The 20333-nt window shown below is 46.9% G+C and overlaps 1 protein-coding gene across 3 annotated transcripts in view; it reads right to left on the reverse strand.

Annotated features, from left to right (window-relative positions):
* Positions 1-19516, reverse strand: part of CSGALNACT1 (chondroitin sulfate N-acetylgalactosaminyltransferase 1) — an 88553-nt gene extending 69037 nt beyond the window's left edge. Inside the window, exons 1-3 of one of the 3 annotated variants that reach the window (XM_024214705.2) lie at positions 19500-19516; positions 17447-17497; positions 16864-16950 (exon numbers count right to left, since the gene is read on the reverse strand). The gene's annotated coding sequence lies outside the window, so the exon portion shown is untranslated. The other 2 variants (XM_024214704.1, XM_024214703.1) reach the window with 2 other exon arrangements.
* Positions 19517-20333: the final 817 nt, after the last annotated feature.

A 20333-nucleotide genomic window follows, 5' to 3' on the forward strand; every position in this document is an offset into this window, starting at 1 on the left:
GAGCTGTGTATACCAGCTCAGGGTGTGGCCCCATGAGTTCCACAAAAGAACCCAAGTGGTCATGCAAAGCTTGCGGTTTGGCTGGCCAAATAATCCCAAACAAAGAGAAAGGGACGCACTCGAGAGGCGTAACACACAGCAAATCTATCAGCCGTTCCCCTGGCTCCAAACCTTCCTTCAGCAGAGTCTCCCTTAGCTCTCTACTCACCTTCAGGGAAAGCTTGCCCATGCTTTAGAGTCCTTTTGATGGCAAGGTGCAGCCCAGCTGTCCTCTCCCAGCTCCCCTAAGATGAAGGAGGAACTCCCCTGGATCTGAGTTTCCCCAGGGCAGGAGATGGCCTCTCACTTCCCCCTTGGTTTCCTGACGCGCAGTGGCACTTTCCTTTATTAGTAAAATTGAGATGAAAAGTTGGGAGGGGGCCCCTCTCTGGAGCCTCAAACAACCTGTACCCCCGAATCCCACCAATCAAATCTCAGACTAACTGCCTGCTAGGATTCAATAAGGAAATACTCATCAGTGCACGACTGGGTAGAAGCAATATGAAGCAGGGTGGGGACTGACTTTCTCTGCAGCATTACTGATTGCCCACTGTGGCAGATGGGATAAATACTGCCATGTACCAGTGGGGGATTCACTAGGCCAGTTTCTAGCTTCCTACGTATAATGTCTCCAGTTCTCCTCCTCCACCTCCTTCCATTGCTCTGGTTGAGCAGATGAGGAGAGGGAGGTGCTAACAGCTTTCACTAACAGCACCTAATTGAATTGAATTTTGCATGTATTGAAAGATCTTTACACCTCCTAGCTCAGCAGCTCCACATGGTTTTAGAAATAGTCTCAGACAAGAAGCTACACCAAACTGGAGTTAAAAGGTGAGAGTACAGATGAGATCAGGATACTTTAGCAAAGTGAAGATGTGTTTGTAGCACAGGTAGACATGCTCACATCTCATGTGGTGGCATGGGCTTGTACTTGGGCTAGCCACCCAAATACAAGCCCACCAGGGATCCTGGGTACCTACTTGGGTTGCTAGCCCATGCTGAAGCCAGTGCCACCAAGTCTTCACTATTGAAAGCTATGATTAAAGCTAGTGCAGGTATGTCTACCTGTGCTACAGTCACACCTCCACTTGCAGTATGGCTGTTCACTAGGTGTCTAGCTCACTTTTGAAGATGGGGATTAGGCACTTTTGAAAATGTTGCCTCATTCAAAAAAAAACAACCTCCTCCTCAACTTTGACAATTTGAAATTTCAGAATTTGAAATATGGCAAGCAGCTCTAGTATAGATCAGTAAATTAAGGGTAAAAAATATTACATGCATGTTGTAATTACCCCCAAACCAAGCATTACAATCCTAGAAAATTCAGAGTTAAGGTTAAATTTAAAACAAATCCAAACAGGACCTGAATCCTGAATACGAAATGACTCTCCCAAGGGAGCAAAATTCAGTGGAGAAGACCAACCAAAGCCTGACAGCAGATATATCACCTGACAAGCTGCTAATCTAGCCTCCTGAAAGGCTGGAGCTTGATCCTGCACTGGGTCGTTTAGCGTTGACTTCCATGGGAGTGGGAGCAGACCATTGATGCCTTCATATGCTAATGAAAGAAGGGAATTACCAAAATTTAGCCTCCCTGAGGGCTGTGCTATTTCCAGACCAGTTGAAAAGGAAACTCATAATGCATTTGCCAGACCAAATGATAGGAGGGAGTCCTGGAAATTACTGCAGTCCGCCAATAATTGCAATAGCATCTGGTAGTTATTGATAACTGGACTATGTGAGCATTCCGATCAACAGATACCCTGAGGAGTAGTCCTCTCGGTCCACTAATGCCGTCATCCTCCTGAGGGATTCTACTTCCATAGACTCATCGAATTTAGAGACAGAAAAATCCTCAGATTAGAGAGTCCATCTGCCTACAAATGTGGAACAATCCCCTGCAAGAGAAGGGACTGGATTTTAAAGTGCAGGTCTGCTCTGAGAAGGGACTCTATAAAAATGCCATTGTGGGTCCCCTGTTTATCATCTTGTGACGGGTTGGATCACAGAAACCCCCTTGGGAGCTGCCACCTGATGTGCCAAGACTACCCCTGCTTCTGTTTTCCCTGCCAGCTCAGGACTCCAGCACCCTGTCTTGCTGAGCGAGACACTCCAGTCTGGCTCCAACACAGACCCAGGGTCTGAATCACTTGTCCCAAAGCTGCAAGTTTACCTGAAAACAGCTCACAGAAGTGTGCTTGTCTTTATCACTCAGATGCCCAACTCCCAATGGGGTCTAAACCCAGATAAATCCGTTTTACCCTGCATAAAGCTTATGCAGGGCAAACTCATAAATTGTTCGCCCTCTATAACACTGATAGAGAGATATGCACAGTTGTTTGCTCCCCCAGGTATTAATACATACTCTGAGTAAATTACTAAATAAAAAGTGATTTTATTAAATACAGACAGTAGGATTTAAGTGGTTCAAAGTAGTAACAGGCAGAACAAAGTAAGTCACCAAGTAAAGTAAAATAAAATGCGCAAATCTATGTCTAATCAAACTAAATACAGATAAGTTCCTCACCAGTTCCAGAATGCTCCCTTTTACAGGCTAATCTCCCTTTAGCCTGGGTCCAGCAATCTCTCACAACCCCTGTAGTTACTGTCTTTTGTTTCAGTTTCCTTCAAGCATCCTGGGGGGGTGGAGAGGCTCCTTCTTTAGCCAGCTGAAGACCCTATGGAGGGGTCTCCCCCAGGGTTAAATAGACTCTCTCTTGTGGGAGGAGACCCCCCTCCTCCCTCCTATGCAAAGTCCAGCTCCAAGATGGAGTTCTGGAGTCACCTGGGCAAGTCACATGTCCCTGCATGACTCAGTCTTTACAGGCTGAAGCCATTGCCCACATGGAATCTTGCATGTCTCCAGGAAGACTTCTTATGTGGATTGGAGCATTCCAAGATGCATTGTTCCCCAAGTGTTTCCTGATCAGGTACTTAACCTGGCGAATTCCTTCCTAAAGAAGCTGACCAAATGCCTCCCAAAGCTTTCTTAGAAACCAAGCAAGCATACAGCCCATATTCTTAACCTCAAGTAGAAAATGATATATATATGTACAAATAGGATGAATAGATATAGTAGACCATAACCTTTACGGAGATATGTTACCTGGCACAGGCAGCACCAAACATATTCCAGTTATGTCATACATACATTTATAAGCACCCCCTCCCCATAAAGCCTTATGGGGTACACTGTCACACATCTCTCTTAGTGACTTCCTGATCAAACGAGCACTGTACAAGCAAAGTGATGTTGTTTCTGGACTACCTCACTCTGGGATCCGAGCGCAATGCTGGATTCTTCCATCACATGCATCATGATTAATACTAAAGGTTTAGCTACACCCGTCCAGCTCCAGGGTCTCCAAATTATGCTCTCAGTCCCACCTGTGCAACCTCAATGCAGGCTTCTATCTGTACACCCACTCCTCTTACTCAGCCTTCCTTCCCCCTCAGTGCCTCCTCTCACTGATCTGTCTCCTCTAAAACTTGAATCTTACATCTTATGCCAACATAGATATTAAGGAAAAAGCCCACTGCTGTGCTGTTGGGAAGTACCAGAAGCAGGAAGTCAGGAAGATGCCAAAGGCCTCTGCATACAACAATAGTTTAGTTATATATTATAGACTTATAGAAAGAGACCTTCTAAAAACGTTAAAATGTATTACTGGCACGCGAAACCTTAAATTAGACTGAATAAATGAAGACTCGGCACACCACTTCTGAAAGGTTGCCGTCCCCTGTGCTAGACCCTATTGCAAATGACACATCACCTGCAGCTCTGCTCTCTGGGGGGAAAAATGTAAGCACCATCTGACTTGATTGCTTATTTAATGGAAAAGAAATCCAGCAAACTGACTGCTTCAATGGACTGTGGGGTTAGAGACAGTGCTTAATTTGTAATGAAAAAGGTGCTGGGGCTCAAGCAATTTATTACATTCATAACAGATGCACCAAGGCCAGAGGTGCCAGGGGCTCTGAACTGCCAAGCCCAGAGGTGCCGGAGGCTTAGCCCTAGCACAAATTAAGCACAGGTTAGAGAGTTCAATGAGAGTGGAAGTAAATTGAGGAACTGCGGGACTCTGGACTGCCAGAATGGAGGAATACCTGGCACGGCTAAAAGGTGAGACTCATCTGAGAGTAAGATTGCACTTCTCAGAGAAATTCAAAGACCTTGAAATCAGGGATCAGTATAAAAACATGCACATCACTCAAATTCCCACAGGCTCCAAAGGAAAGATTGCAGTAGCATTCTTCAAAACTCAGCTCCTATAGGCGCTCAGTCTAGAAACCAAGTGTAACACAAGCACTAATTCCTAAATCTAGTGACAAAAGTCACCCAGACTTAGTATTGTGGGTGTGGGTCATGGTATTATCCGTTTACCAACCAGCCCAAGCTCTACACACTCCAGAAGGGGGCTGATCTTCCAAGTGGCTCTGTGTCAGCAGGATTTCAACCCAGCATGTAAGAAACCAATAGACTGTTCTGTATCCGACAAAGTAAAAAATCTTTTCTCCACATGGACCTAGACTCTCTGACTCACCAGATGAAGCAAATGGTGACCAGCAAAGAAAACCAGACACCACATCTGCAGACTGATCTGTAGAAACATCTACATCATGCGTCAAAATCCCAGGGCCACACTCTCCCTGGGGTGGCGCTGCCTTGTACCACTCCACTAGGAAAGAGTGACCCTAAGAGCAGTGTAAACAGCCAGGCATTGATCATCCCACAGAGCGGGTTCCCCCAGTGGCACAGAGCTGGCACAGTGGCTCCTACACAAACCCATCCCTACAGCTGCTGTAAGGGGCAACTTCAGGGATTCCATGGACCCCCATTGCGTCTGATGAAGTGGGCATTCACCCACGAAAGCTTATGCTCCAATACTTCTGTTAGTCTTAAAGGTGCCACAGGACCCTCTGTTGCTTTTTACAGATTCAGACTAACACGGCTACCCCTCTGATACATGGACCCCAGGAACTCCTGGCTAACGTGTTGGCCCCTTGAAACCTTTGGCAACCAGGGTAAGTGGTTGTGCATGGGATGTAGAGCAGCCTCAGGCTCTAAGGAGCACAAAGGATGTTTAAATCCATCTTTAGAGATGTGCGCACACACACACACACACGGTGTGTTGTAAGCTCTTTCTTGGCCACAGCTAAAGACCAGGAGCCCAGACTTTCTTTATACAGTAGTTCATTGACTTGAGATGTGCGTTACACCATTTAGTAAAAGTCTTTTCTTGCAGCTCTAAGGCCTGGTCTACACTGGGGGGGGGGGGTGAAATCGAGCTAAGATACGTAACTTCAGCTACGAGAATAGTGTATCTGCAGTCGACATATCTTAGACTGACTTACTTTGCATCTCGCGGCACGGGATTGACTGCCACTGCTCCCCCGTCGACTCTGCTTCCGCCTCTCGTCCTGGTGGTTGACGGGAAGCGTGTTCGGGGATCGATGTATCACGTCTAGACGAGACGCGATACATCGATCCCCAATAGATCGATCACTACCCACCGATCCGGCGGGTAGTGTAGACATACCCTAAGGTTGTGGAGTTAAAAACACTGGTATCTTAGTAACATTAATTGTTGGGAGTTTTAGCGGGAAAGGTTGTTTCTCCCCCTCTCTTATGACTTTGAGACTCTTTCCTCTCATTCCTTTTGCATTAAGTAAGTGCTTTCCATTTCCTGACAAATGCTCGGAGAGAGCTGTGATATTTGGGGGGCAGTTCATTCCCAGGGACGTATATTTGATGTGGTTAGGTGTTAGAAAACCACAGGGCCTGACCACTAGTAAAATCACATTTCACAGTCATACAAGTTGGAGGACGGGTGACATTTTCTTTAGGCTGTTTTGTGCCTCCATAACTAAAACCAGCCTAACACATATAGTGCTCAGCCAGCCACCTCCACCGTCATGATAAATTTTTATGTAGGTTATTTATGTCACACTGAACAATATTGTATATCTTGTCAATATCCGTGTATAAACTTTGCAACAAAAACATCCAAACTGAAAAAAGGCTGGTTTGGGCAGATATATGCTTCCAATTATTCCTAAATAAAGTGCATGGGAACAGAGCGGGAGTCAACAATTGAGCATAAATGAAACTCCCAGGGATCACCGGCATTAGGGATTTTTACACCAATGTAGCTATGGGAATGTTCACCCCCAGTGTGGAACAAGTGCTTTGGTATAGCTACACCAGTGCAAAAATCCCTAATGCTGACAAATCTTTAGGGATACAGGGCCAGATTTTCTGGTCTGGCCAAGCTGCACCCAGCGCAGCAATGATGGGATGGAAGGATGGGAATAGAAGCAAAGCCACATGTATGCCCACCTTATTCTGGGATTGATTAGAGCTGGGAGGGATGGCTGGCTCAGTGGTTTGAGCACTGGCCTACTAAACCCAGGGTTGTGAGTTCAATCCTTGAGGGGACCATGTAGGGATCTGGGGCAAAATCAGTACTTGGTCCTGCTAGTGAAGGCAGGTGGCTGGACTCAATGACCTTTCAGGGTCCCTTCCAGCTCTATGAGATAGGTATATCTCCATATATTGGTCCAGTCCCAAGCGTACATTGGAGCAGCCTAAATCCACACAATGCATCCTCCAGAACGGATGACCTTTTAACCCCTCTGTGACGGGTTGGGTCACAGAAACTCCCTTGGGACTGCAACCTGATGTGCTGAGACTACCTCTGAGCCCGGCAGCTGGGACTTCAGGACCCTGCCTTGTTGAGCCAGACACGCCAGTCTGCTCCAACACAGACCCAGGGTCTGAACCACGTCCCCCAAAAGCTGCAGGCTTAACTGAAAACGGCTTAAGAAGTGCTCCTGTCTCTAGCACCCAGACATCCAGCTCCCAATGGGTCCAAACCCCAAATAAATCAGTTTTACTCTGTATAAAGCTTGTACAGGGTAAACTCATAAATTGTTCGCCCTGTATAACACTGATAGAGAGATATGCACAACTGTTTGCTCCCCCAGGTATTAATTACTTGCTCTGGGTCAATTAATAAGCAAAAAGTGATTTTATTAAGTATAAAAAGTAGGATTTAAGTGGTTCCAAGTAATAACAGACAGAACGAAGTAAATTACCAAGCAAAATAAATAAAAAACACGCAAGTCTAAGCCTAATACAGTAGGAAACTGAATACAGATGAAATCTCACTCTCAGAGATGTTCCAATAAGCTTCTTTCACAGACTAGACTCCTTTCTAGCCTGGGCACAGTCCTTTCCCCGGTACAGTCCTTGTTCCACTCAGGTGGTAGCTAGGGGATTTCTCATGACTGCAGCCCGTCACACCCTCTCTCCACTACTGAGTGATTGACACAGACATCAGACACATATAATACTTACTGATCGTGCTCTAATCACAGTGGCCAAGATTTTCTAAAATTAGGTTTTGAAGGTAACATTTTCAAAATTTGAGCAGCCTAAGCCCCATTTTCAAGGGAGTTAGGTTTCTAAATCACTCAGGTGCTCTGGGTAATTTTACTCCTAAATCCTTACTCAGATCTCAAAAGTGATCTGACTTTCAAAAGTGCTGAAAACCTAAGAACTCCCATCCAATCAGTGGACGCTGCTGGGTGCTTAACACTTTTGAAAATCAGGCTGTTTATTTAAGTCCCTAAATATGGCTTTATAACCTAACCACAGGCTTCTGTTTCTGAAGATCTTGGTCCATAACTTCAGTTTGACCTGAGAGTAAACTGTGGAGCCATAGACTTCACCCACCCAGCATTTAAGAAATAGGTTACAAAGAAATGGGCATTTTTCTCAGAGACCAATGTCAAGTTAGCCCAATGGGGAAGAACCAGGGGCATCACACTGATCTTGAGGAGCTGTTGCACTATATGTTAAAAGCAGGGATTGGACTGAAGCTCCAACTGATGGGCAAACATCAGAGGGGGGAGGGATAGCTCAGTGGTTTGAGCATTAGCCTGCTAAACCCAGGACTGTGAGTTCAATCCTTGAGGGGGCCACTAAGGGATCTGGGACAAAAATCAGTACTTGGTCCTGCTAGTGAAGGTGGGGGGGCTGGACTTGATGACCCTTCAGGGTCCCTTCCAGTTCTATGAGATAGATATATCTCCATATATATTTATATATAAACCTCTGAAAATCCTACATCGGAGCTGAGTGATAATCCAAAGCAACCACTGGAAGAATGAGCGAATCATTCCTCCTAAGGGAATACAGGATGTGATGTTATCTAATTAAAATATAGTCATGCAAATCATTATTGCTACCACTGTTATATAATTGCAACGAATCTTATACAAAGTGTGACACATGGCCGGAAAGGGTTAAGCAGCTTGCAGGCTAAATAACCCAGAGCCAACCTTTACAGTCATGTTAGAAAGTATGCGAATGGTAATGAGGGCCATTCAATGCTAGATAGGTTTGCATTTCAAAGTTCTAGCCTATGTTGTTAGAAGTGATACTAATTGTATGCATGTATTCATAAATGCTAGCCATGTAAACAGACAGTTCCTGTCTGGCACTATAACTATTAATTCCAAGGTCAAAAGGGAATATTAACATTTAGATGAATCTTGGGTGAAATAATGTCATTGTCTGTATGTCTCTTTGAAGTTTCTGATAGACTGCCTAATGGATAAATTGCCCTATGTTAATTTGTGTAACTAATTACGGTTGGTGCTTAGGAGACAGAAGGTTACATCAAAAGCCTATTGTTTATCCAGGACTGTGTGGACACATGGCTGCTAGAACACTGTATAAAAGACCCTTGGGTCCGGATCCTGTCATCTCAGCTCTGCTTGATGCGCCAATGGAGGGAAAGCTGAAACCACAAGATTGAGATCCCAGCTCTGACTGGACCACCTTGAATATAATCTGGACTATAGCCTATGGACCAATTCTGAAAGAACTCTTTGCAATGACAAAGCTCACCATCTCTGCTATGAATCTGAACCTCAAGAATTATACTCATATCTGTATGTATACTGGTCTTTTAACCTAAACTCTCTCTCTCTTTTCTTTTTTAAATAAATTTTAGTTTAGTTAATAAGAATTAGCTATAAGCATGTATTTAGGCAAGATCTGGAATATTCAGTAACCAGGGAGGTAATGTGTCCGATCCTTTGGGATTGGTAGAACTTTTTTATACAATGAATACGATTTTCAGTAATCTTCATCATATTTGACTTGGGTACCTAGGTGGAGGCTTGAGGCTGGGTTACTTTAAGGGAACTATGTTATTGACTTCTGGGTAACCAGTGGGGTATTATAGAAGGTTTTGTGCCGGCTTGGTAAATCTAAGTATTGGAATATCCACCAGCTTTGGGGATTGTCAGCCCCATTCTTTGCAGTTCAGCCTAATTGAGTGACCCCTCAGCTGATTCCCCTGGGATTCCTGTCACACAGGAGTTGATGAATACTGTCCCCTTGCTGTAGGAAGTTGTGAGACAAAGATGGTCTCTGAATTATCTCTGATTGATATGGTCTTTATTACGGATATTCTCTTCTTTATCTGCTTCCCCTTCAGATTACTTTGGGGACCATCTGAAATTTGGCCTGAATTTAATGGTTAAGGAATGCAACTTGTCACATTTGGTAGCACAGAGAGATCTTAAGGATTTTTTCCACACAAAGGGGAAGAGCAAGAAGGCCTGGCTTAGAAATTGTCACCATAACTTAACCCCCCCCCGCCCAACCTCTTGATCCTCACGGCTGCTCTAACTTGCAAACGGTCGCAAAGCGTCATTCCAACACCCCCCCAGGATCATTAGAGCTCACTGTGCTCCAGCCATACCCACTCCTGCCAGTGGCATGCCCGCTGCATGGTTAGGAGTGCCAGCTGTGCCAGTGTATGCCTACCTGGGAGAGAGACATCCCCAGACCAAGTCACTCCCATTGTTTTCCCAAAGATTTCTCTGTGGTTTAAAATTGCAGGGGGCAGGAGGGAGGAAAAATATTTTTCCCAGGAGTTTCATTTCAGAAGGATTCCAGGTTGCTTCACTAGAGCCATGTTATTTTTTCCTTCCTGAATACCGGGCTGATGTACGTGCAAAGGTAGTTGGATCGTGTTTCAGTACTCCCAAAGCAACCTAACACTAAGGATGCATCCACCGAAAATAATTGAAGGGATGGCCCATTCCATTAATGCACCATAAAAATTGATAAAGAAACGAATCAAGTCATCTCTGCTACCCACCTGACAATTGCAGATCACTCCCTGCAGAATATTTTCCAGTGTTTTGCCCAACCCAGTTTTAAATGTCTCGGGTGATGGGTCTCCCAGCACTTCCTTGGGAGAACACCTTCCATAGACTAACAGCTCTCACTGGCAGGAAGCGCCGCTCTGAAAAGGGGACTCCATAAAAATGGCCAAGTTTATCATTTCTTAGCAATCTCCGTGTCAAATGTGCTCCGTTTACAAACAGAAAGGCAGCTTTTGTAAACGGCCAGTCTTGCACACGCAGCCTGGGATCAGAAAGTCGGGATAAGCTCTTTCCAGCCCACACATCACCGTCAATAAGAATAAACATGTTGTACGCCAAAAAAGAACATCAGATATCCTGGGCATCCCAGTTCATCCTGCTATGCAACCCCATTAGGGCCTGATCCACTGCCCACATAAGTCAAGGGAAAGACTCACTGCTTTCACCAGGAGTTGGCTCAGGCCCTTACTGGGGTTGCACAAGTGTAACTGACTAGAATTTAGGACCCAAAGGCCTGGTCTACACTACGACTTTAATTCGGATTTAGCTGCGTTAATCCGAATTAACTCTTCACCCGTCCACACTACAGAGCCAGTTAATTCGAATTAAAGGGCACTTAAAATCGATTTCTGTACTCCACCTCGACGAGCGGAGTAGCGCCTAAATCGATTTTGTTAATTCGAATTAGGGTTAGTGTGGCCGCACACCACCGAATTACTGTGTTTAAGTTAATGGGGTAGTATGGCCGCACACCACCGAATTAATGTGGTTAAAAACCGAATTAAGATGCTTAGTGTGGCCACGCACAATCGAATTTATACAACCTGTTTCCCAAATTCGAATTATCTAAATTCGGATTAATCCTGTAGTGTAGACATACCCTTATTCACATTCAGTAGTCGTTTACTCTGTGCATAGTCCTACGGACTCCAGTGGAACTTAGCCTTGCTCATACGGAGTAGAACCTTAGTCCATGTTATCTGTCGGGCTCTGGGTTCTAGGCTCTCAGTTCTGGTGGCTGGAACATTTTCGAAGGCAGACAGAGTTGGAACTGGGCCGAGGGCAGCACTGAAACAGGGGGACAGGCTATGGGTCAGAGTCCAAAGGCAAGCCAAATCAGGATCATAGAGTCTGGAAGTAGGCTGAAGTTGATACTGGGCTCAAGTCAGTCCAAGGATCTGGGGGTCAAGAGGCAGGTGTAGGGTTGGAGCAAGGTCAGAATAGAGCACAGTCAAGGCTGGAACAAGACTGGGGCAGGATCAAAGGCAGGAGGGAAGTCTAGGGAGTCTGTAACACGACAAGGCATCAGGATGGTGGTGAGGATGAAATACCTGTGCCCTGGGGTCATCTAACTAGGGTTCTGCCTATGAATAGGTTGCTGCACCTTTTCTGAGTATTGAGTCACTGCAGGCTCTCTTGAGGGATGAGTTAGTGCAGCTGAGTTGCTGGAGCATGCCTGGGCAATGTGTCATGGAAGGTTCTGCTGGATGGATTACTGTATCTATTCATTTGCCAGGGATGGGCGGGCACAAGCCTGCCCACATCTAAAGCCCCCCGCCAGCCTAAGGGGAGGAGCCAGTGGACCCAGGCATCAAAAGAGTTTGGGGGACAACAAATGAGAAAACAGGGATGGGAGTGAGGTCATAGGGTCAAAAGCAGGGAGCCAGAGAGGGACACTGAGCAGAGAACCCTGGACAGCGCCCATTGCTCCTCGAAGGCATCCAAGGAGCCAGTGGATGTGGCCCAGAGGAACTCTGCCCAGAGACGTGACTTCCGGGAGTAGCGGAAAGAGGCCGTGCATTTGCAGAGTACCTCCCCCATCCAGCACCCTCCTCCTAGTATAGTGGATGGCCACCTTGGCGAGCGCCAGGAGGAGGTTAACGAGGAGGTTTGCAACTTCATGGGGCCACGGAATGGGTGTGCATAGAGCAGGTGGTGTGGAGAAAAGTGTAGCCAGAGCCTAAGGAGAAGGTTCTGAAGGAGCGGGATAAGGGGTTGCAACCTAGTGCACTCGAGGTAGATGTGCGCCAGGGTCTCCCTCATGCCGCAGAAGGGGGGTGAGTCATTGTAGCTGAGTGAGCAGCCCTGGTCCAGCTGCAGCTTTGCCTCCCAGTATTCCAATCTGGCCTGCAGTAAACAAAGTCTATTGATGATGCACAAAATGGAACAGAATCCAGCTCACTCACATTGTAGGTGTTCTGAGTCTGCAAGGCTAACAAGAATAAAAAGCAATGACTGCTTTTTCTAGGGACGGGACATGTATTGCTCTGACTCCAGGAACATGAGAGGAAGAAGCTTGTTCTACACAGCTGAACATGCATTTATTCCAGTACTCCTAGTAAATGGAAGAGGCCGGGTGGTTTTGGTTTTGTTCGACTTTCTAGGGAGGAGATGTAATAATTACAACTCTCTTGGTCAGTCTCGCTGTTCAAACAAGAGCAGGATCAGCATCTGAATAAATGATTTTGCCCTTGACTTGCAATTCACCTTTTCAGCTAGAGAGACTCAACATTAGTATTTTTGGAAGAAGAAGCTAAAAAAATACCCCAGCAAAGCCTGTACCAATTTCTTCATTAATTTCCCTAATGCACATGTGGTCATTTCAGGAGCATCAGCTAGTCACTATATTAAGAATGCCACCATAGCCTGGAGTTCCAAACACAACATCTGGAAGAAGAAGCTGCTGCTGTTGTGGTTTCAACACTTCAGTGAGACAGAGAAGGGAGAAAATTCTAAGGGCAGAGGTCATATTGTCCAGGGGGAGAATAAGCCTGTCTTCAGTTACTAATCACTGCTGAGAGGAATCTTGAAATTATGGACTGGGTGACATAAGCGTGCGTAGCACATTTCATTAGGGTGTGCACCTAGGGAATTTTATTTATTTATTTATTTTTAAGGCGGACATCATAAAGGTTGAGGTGTGGGAGGGAGTGCGGGGTGTGGGAGGGGGTGCGGTGTGCAGGAAGGGGCTCAGGGCAAGGGATTGGGGCAGAGGAGGGGTGCGGGGTGTATGAGGGGGCTCAGGGCAGGGGGTTGGGATGCAGGAGGGGTGCAAGGTGCAGGCAGGGGTCTTAGGGCAGGGAGTTGGGGTGCAGGGTGCAGCAGGGGGCTCAGGGCAGGGGGTTGGGGTGCAAGGTGCAGGCAGGGGGCTCAGGGCAGGGAGTTGGGGGGCAGGGTGCAGGAGGGGTTCGGGCTCTGGCCCGGCACCGCTTACCTGCAGCGGCGCGCTCCCTGCCTGCCTGCCCTGGCCCCACGCCGCGCCGCTCACCATGTCCCTGCACGGCCCTGGGGGAGGGGGGCACAGGGCTCCGCACGCTGCCCCTGCCACGCTTCCAGGTACCTCCCGCGAAGCTCCCATTGACTGCGGTTCCCCGTTCCCAGCCAATGGGAGCTGCGGGGGTCAGTGCTTGGAGCAACGCACGGAGCCCTCTGTCCCCTCCCCCCCCCGGGGCCCCAGGGATGTGGTGCCAGTCGCTTCTGAGAGCGGCGCGGGACCTGCGGCACCACAGGGGACAAATCCCGCGGGCCGGATCCAAAGCCTTGAGGGGCCGGATCCGGCCCGCGGGCATTAGGGTGTGCCTGGGCACATCCGGCACACCCTGTGCACACGCCTATGCTGGGTGATTTTCATCTAAATCTTTTCTCTTGAGCCTAGGAGTGCTCCAGTGACAATGAAAGGATCTTACTTAAACGTAGGAAGAAGCAAACACACTGTGTTTCACTGCAGCCTTCCAGCAGCAGAACAGAGCTCTGCCAAAGGCTTCTCTTGGCTGCAGAATTCCAGGGGACTGTTTCTATAGCATTTTGTGGGTTCCTTATTAAATAATTAAATTGGTGCCTAGAGGCGTTTACTGAGACTGGGGCCCAACAGCAGTGGGTGCTGTGCGAACACACAGTGAGAAAGCACCCTGCCCTGAGAGCTTGCAATCTAAATAGGCAAGACAGACAAAGGGATGTGAGGGTAACCTGAGGCACACAGCAGGTCAATGGCACATAGAACCCAGGTCACCCACATCCACTGGACCATCCTGTTGATGCCTCCTTCTATGACCTTCCTCTATGTCCCCATGTTCTGTACACCCCTTTGTGTCCCTTCCGTCATGCCATACCAATCTCCTGCCTCCCCCCCAACTCCATGCTGTCCCACCTCCAGGACACCCTATTCTAAGATGGTGGAGCCTGATTCCTTGCCACCCTCCATGTGTCCCCCAGTCCACATCCCTCTCAGCCACTTACATACTCTCTACACCCCCTCCTAGATCCCTGCCCCTCCGCATTTCCCCGGGTCTCCTATTCTCGGGTCCCCATGCCCTCAGACTTAATGGGGTTGCACGGGAAGCCAGCATCAACAGTCACTACAAAGCGGCTTCTGCTGCTCCAGCATACCGTTTTGCACTGCTGTCCATTTTCTAACAAGCAGGTGCTTTGCCCGGGGCTTAGCAGCCTTGACACACTGCCCCTCATACAGCAAATTCAGTTGTGCCGTAAGGCTGAACTATTTCATGACTGCAGGAAGAAGTTATTACCAGCCAGCTATGCCAATTTTACTGCTATCACCATGAAGAAGGGCAAGATGAAAAAGAATGCACAAACCTCTGACAGAATTGATTGAGATGGAGATAGATACTTACCCAAGAGGGCAGATGTGCATATGCTGTTCCCATCCAAGCATCTCAGAAGGAAGCACGTAAAGGTTTTGTTTTATATAAGAAAGATCAAAATGGGATGAACTAGCTAGCTGTGTTTATATCAATGCATTTTACAACTACAATCAATGTCACCAAGATAGGAACAACATAGCCGGTATCATCAGCATAACTATTTGGGGCAAACCATTCCCTCCTGCAGCAAAACCTATGGAGGAGACCAGCTTTCAGAATCTCTACCTAAGCATTCTGTAGGAGAGGTGGGGTCTGGCCCCTGGGAGAATGAACTGCAGATCCACACCCAACTCCCCAACGGTGATCCTGTAGCTCGGCACTGGCTTTGGAACCCTGGTGTCATTTATCCTCACCCTCTCACCCACCCACCACCAGTTCCCTTTTAAATGGGTGAGGCACGTTCCCCACCCCAGAGCAGGCGCAATAAGAAAGGTAGTATAGCCCCCATAGCGCAATACACTGGAGAGTCATACCCATTCTGTTGAAAATTCATTTAGGAAAAGGTGTGTTACATTTTGACACTAGTTGATTACATTGTTGAGTTTCAAGTCTTAAGAAGGCAAAATTAAAGTCAAGAGCACATTGGAAATTGGTTGTTGTGTTAATGAATATGCAATTACTGGTCAGTGAGGAACTGGCTACAATCCTTCATTGTGCGTTTCTAATCTTTCAAGTTAGAGGATATATATTTTTTTCCCCCTCAGAAATATCTGATAGAGAGGGTTGCAAAGATTTGGCTTGATGTCAAAGAAAGTTCTAAAATCTATTGAGCCTTAACTATCTTTTTCTTAAGTTACTCATGTGGAGATATTATAAATGATATGTTGTTATAGGTGCTTGAAAACAGCTCTGTGTAGCTTTGTAATTCCTCCACTAATCTTCACTGCATCTCAACTCCCACGAATCACTAAAAAGCACCTCTCCTCAGCCAGGCCAGCCCAGTTTGGAAGTCATCGAGCAAACCATTTCAGAGATGTGAGGAGCCAAAAGAAAGGGCTAGAAGGATTTTCAAAATTGAAAGTGTTCTGACCCACCTCCCCTAAGCCCCATCTCCGCACACCAGAGTGTTCACCTTGAACTAAACTTTCCCTGGCTAAGATGTGCCACGTATAGTTCCCAATTGATTGATTTAACAATGATGAAATTACAGAGTGCGTGTCAAAATTGGACTCATAATAACTTGCTTGCTGCAATCTTAACTCTGGAAGGACAATCAGTCTCTCCACAGTGCTAACCAGAGCTCAACTCATTTGAAAAATAAAATTAACTACATTAATAATTCTTTAGTTCCCCAGAGAATAATCACTCAGACTAATCACTTCACTACAATTTTATTTTCAACCATTGTGTAGAGCCAATGCCACCACCACATCTGTCACATGAACTGGGCTCTATCAATATTGACTTGATATTTTGGGAAAGTTATGAATTTCTTCATAATCCCAGGGGATTTTGAGGGGAATGAAAATCCACAGCCTGATGGAAATTATTATTTTGTGGGTTGCCTGTTTAGCTTCAAGATGTCATTTTTAAAAAACGTGCCTGGTAGGAAATACATTCAATGTGTTCTGAAACAATCCAATTAAACTTACACACTCCTGGAAAACCATCACAGGAGAAAAGTGCTGAATACTGGAGTCAAAATCTTTTCCATTTCGCAAAGTTGGTGTGAGAATTGACCAGCCCAGAACAATATCCACCCACCCACACTATTTACCATGATGATAACTGGAGGGGGGGGGGAGGGGAGGGGAGGGAACTACCCAGGGTAGCATTGGAATAAAAAGTATAGGATTTAATTAAACAGTTTTACAATTCTGACTTGATCAACCATCTGTTTTTAATCAGACTGGAGAAAAATGAATAAATAGCAAATAAAAGGAGGATGCCCATAAATACAGTACAGAGGAGAACAACAATGAATCCATTTCAAAGACTAATTTCAGAGACAAGGAAAGAAGAACAAGTGACTTACCTCAATTACAGGCTGGAAAGAGGCAATAACGATACACCTACATCCTTCCTTCCTGATGCAACTAATTTTAGGTCTTTTGATAGAAATCTAAAAGGAAATACAAAAGACAATTGTATATAACTGCCTTCCCTGCAGAGTGCCTGTACAAAGTAGTAATAGGCTTTCGAAGGAACACCGGTAAAAAAAAGTGAGTGAACAAATTACAACTCAAAAATATAATTCTTACAAAATAAGAGAAAAAGAAGATTGCTGTCCTGAAAATTCCTTGTAGGTCTTACTAAATGTTAAGTGAACGAAGCCATACAGTGATTAAATGACACAGAGGCAGATTGACCCTTAGAGTTACACCACTATTCTCAATAAAGTGACAACAGGCATCGATTTGGCCCATTTGTCTCCATGACAAAGATGACAAAAGTAATCTTGCAAACCCCTGAAGAGCTAAACTAACAATTCCACTAAGAAGGCAGCTTTGCATTGACTGGAATGATACAACTTTGCTAACTTGTCTCTAGCAAACTCTGGTACTTGCTAAAGCAACACTTGAATGTTAAATGCTTCGGTCGAGAGTTCAGCTACTGACCTGCAATGAAAGCCTTGTGTTCAGCTTCAACGTTTCCTGACAGCAAACAATCTACAGGGGGGGAAAAAACAGTTTCATGGAATGAACTGTTAAAAAAAAGAAAATCCTCTCATAAGCTTTCCCTGAGGGGGAAGAAAGAATCCACAAGCTTTAAATTGGCCAGGCAGATTTAAGAGGAAGAAAAAAAAAGGCAGCTCTTTCTGTTGCATCAAAGAGCCCAGTGTGCAAACGGAACAGTGAACTGAGTTGTTAAACTGGCAAGCCCTGGCTGAAGACAGCTCTTCAGTATGCTCTCAGCATCCTCTCCCAGGGCTGGCTGGATCCAGTCCCACTCCTCAGGCTCTTACAGAGGAGCCATGCTACTTCAAGAGACAATCACTAAAGGACAGTTTCTGTCCGCATGCCATTCAGCTGGCTTTCTGACATAGCAGGAGGACAGTTACACACACAAGCAGTATTTATTTATGTATAGGAAGTGGAGAAAACATCTACGCATATTCCAACTGGCAGTCTTGTCACTGAATTACCAGAACTTGTAGAGAGAATCCTATTGACTGCATAACCCACCCTTTATGTTATTCAATGTATGCTTAGATCAGGGGTGGGCAAACTACAGCCCGCGGGCTGGGGCCGTTTTAAGCTGGCCCACGAGCTCCTGCTCGGGAGCGGGGTCTGGGGCTTGCCCTGCTCTGGCGCTGCAGCCAGGGCGCTGGATCGGGGGCTGCATCACACAGCTCAGCTCTGCTCTGGCGCTGCAGCCAGGGTGCCAGGTCGAGGGCCGCATCACTCGGCTCGGCCTCGCTCCGGCGCTCCAGCCGGGGTGCCGGGTTGGGGGGGCGCACCACACGGCTCCCGGAAGCCGTGGCATGGCCCTGCTCCGAGGGTGGGGGGCCGCTACATGCCCCTGCTTCCGGGAGCCGCTTCAGGTAAGTGCTGCTCGGAGCCTGCACCCCTGAGCCTCTCCCCACACCCCAACCCCCTGCCCCAGCCCTGATCCCCCTCCTGCCCTCTGAACCCCTCGGTCCCAGCCCGGAGCACCCTCCTGCACCCCCAAACCTCTCATCCCCAGCCCCACCCCAGAGCCCGCACCCCCAGCCAGAACCTGCACCACTGCCCCAGCCCTAATCCCCCTCCTGCCCTCCGAACCCCTCGGTCCCAGCCCACAGCATCCTCCTACACCACAAACTCCTCATCCCCAGCCCACCCCAGAGCCTGCACCCCCTCCCGCACCCCAACCCCAATTTTGGGAGCATTCATGGCTCGCCATACAATTTCTATACCCCGATTGGCCACCAGGTCAAAAAGTTTGCCCACCCCGACTTAGAAAGTAGTTTTAGGAAGGGACTGTACCTATACGATGCATTTCTTACTTGGTGCTAGAGATTCCATAGACCATTGATGGTCCACAGACCACTTGCTGGTTGTTTGGCCTCCGTTATACCTAGCCAACTCATTGTGTGCAGGGAGGTAGCCCACGTGAACCAATTGCCTTTAGTGGCCTTTCACAGGAGTAGCTGTGCAGAGAATGTTCACAATTCAATTAACAATTTCACCAGTGTGTGCAGGAGGAACAGAAACCAGGGCAAATAGCTGGGCAGGGCTAAGAGGAGTAACAAATAGTACAACGGTTGCAGGATGGGCAGTAGCAATACCTACTATTAAGGCTGCCTAATACTTCCTATTATAAAGCAGTTTTCAGATGCCTAGAACTTTTGAAATTTCAGCCTCGATGATCGAAATGTGCCATGTGTGGTGTCTGCTGAATTTTTTTGTTAAATTTGATCCAAAAAGGTTTAGTCATTTCTGAGAATGAGATGACTGAATAATCAGTGCTTTGGGCTATACCTTTGTTTGACTGGACTTTTGAACAGTTCTAGCACTTCAGGGGTTTGGAACAGAGAACGGGAATTAGGAGGAGGGTAGCCCTGGGATCAGAGAGGTGCCTTTTGCTGTGCCATGAAAATCCATCCAAGTTATAAACTATGGAAAATTGCCATTTGTGCATGCATCCCAGGCTGTCACACTGACAGGACAGTAGGACAGAGGTGGATACCTGCTGGATCCGGAGCATCTCTGGCAGCTCCTCCCTTGTTTCCAAAACTCCATTGTTTCCTCTTTGTGGCAGGTTTTGGACTTTCAGAAAGCCTCTGATGAAGTTCCACACCAAAGGCTCATTAGCAAAGTAGGCAGTCATGGGATAAAAGGAACGGTCTCTCATGAATCAGTAACTGGTTCAAAGACAGAGAACAAAGAGTAGGAATAAATGGTCAGTTTTCACAAGGGAGAGAAGTAAAGAGAGGGATGCAATGGAGTGCCCATCTCACAAAAGGCAGAGCAGGTTGTTAAGACAATTAACCTGATAGGCTGCACCTGCCTGAGAGCCAGCTGAAGCCCAGATGGGCAAGGGCAGGCTGAGCTTGTATAAAGCCAGCAAGCTGAGAACAGAAGGAGGCTGCAGGGGCAGTAACTGACAGCTCCTATAAAATCAATACCGATTTTTAAAAAATTATTTTGAGAAATCAATGAGTAATGGTGCAGGAACCACAGTGAGCTGCAAACAAAATTCACCCAAGATACTAGAAGGATAAAGAACATCAGGCATGTAAGCAAAGGAGAACTGGCATTAACACAATGGACAAGGGGATTAAGTAGCATACTGTTTGCTCTGTCCCCATTATTACTGTTTGGTAGGTTACTTAAGTGCGTATGTGGCCCACAATGTGTTACCTGGGCCGCAGAGAGTGGGTGGCAGGGCAGCCCACCTGGGGTGGACCGGCAGACCCTGCACCCCCACCACATGGCTTCCCCGAGCCCCATGGGGCTGGCCGGATGCCCCAGACCCCATGGGGCAGGCTGCCCCGGACCCCCGCCACATGGGGCGGGCCAG

Source organism: Terrapene carolina, unplaced genomic scaffold, assembly GCF_002925995.2.
Source record: "Terrapene carolina triunguis isolate 2854851 unplaced genomic scaffold, T_m_triunguis-2.0 Scaffold136, whole genome shotgun sequence".
Taxonomy (NCBI): Eukaryota; Metazoa; Chordata; order Testudines; family Emydidae; genus Terrapene; species Terrapene triunguis.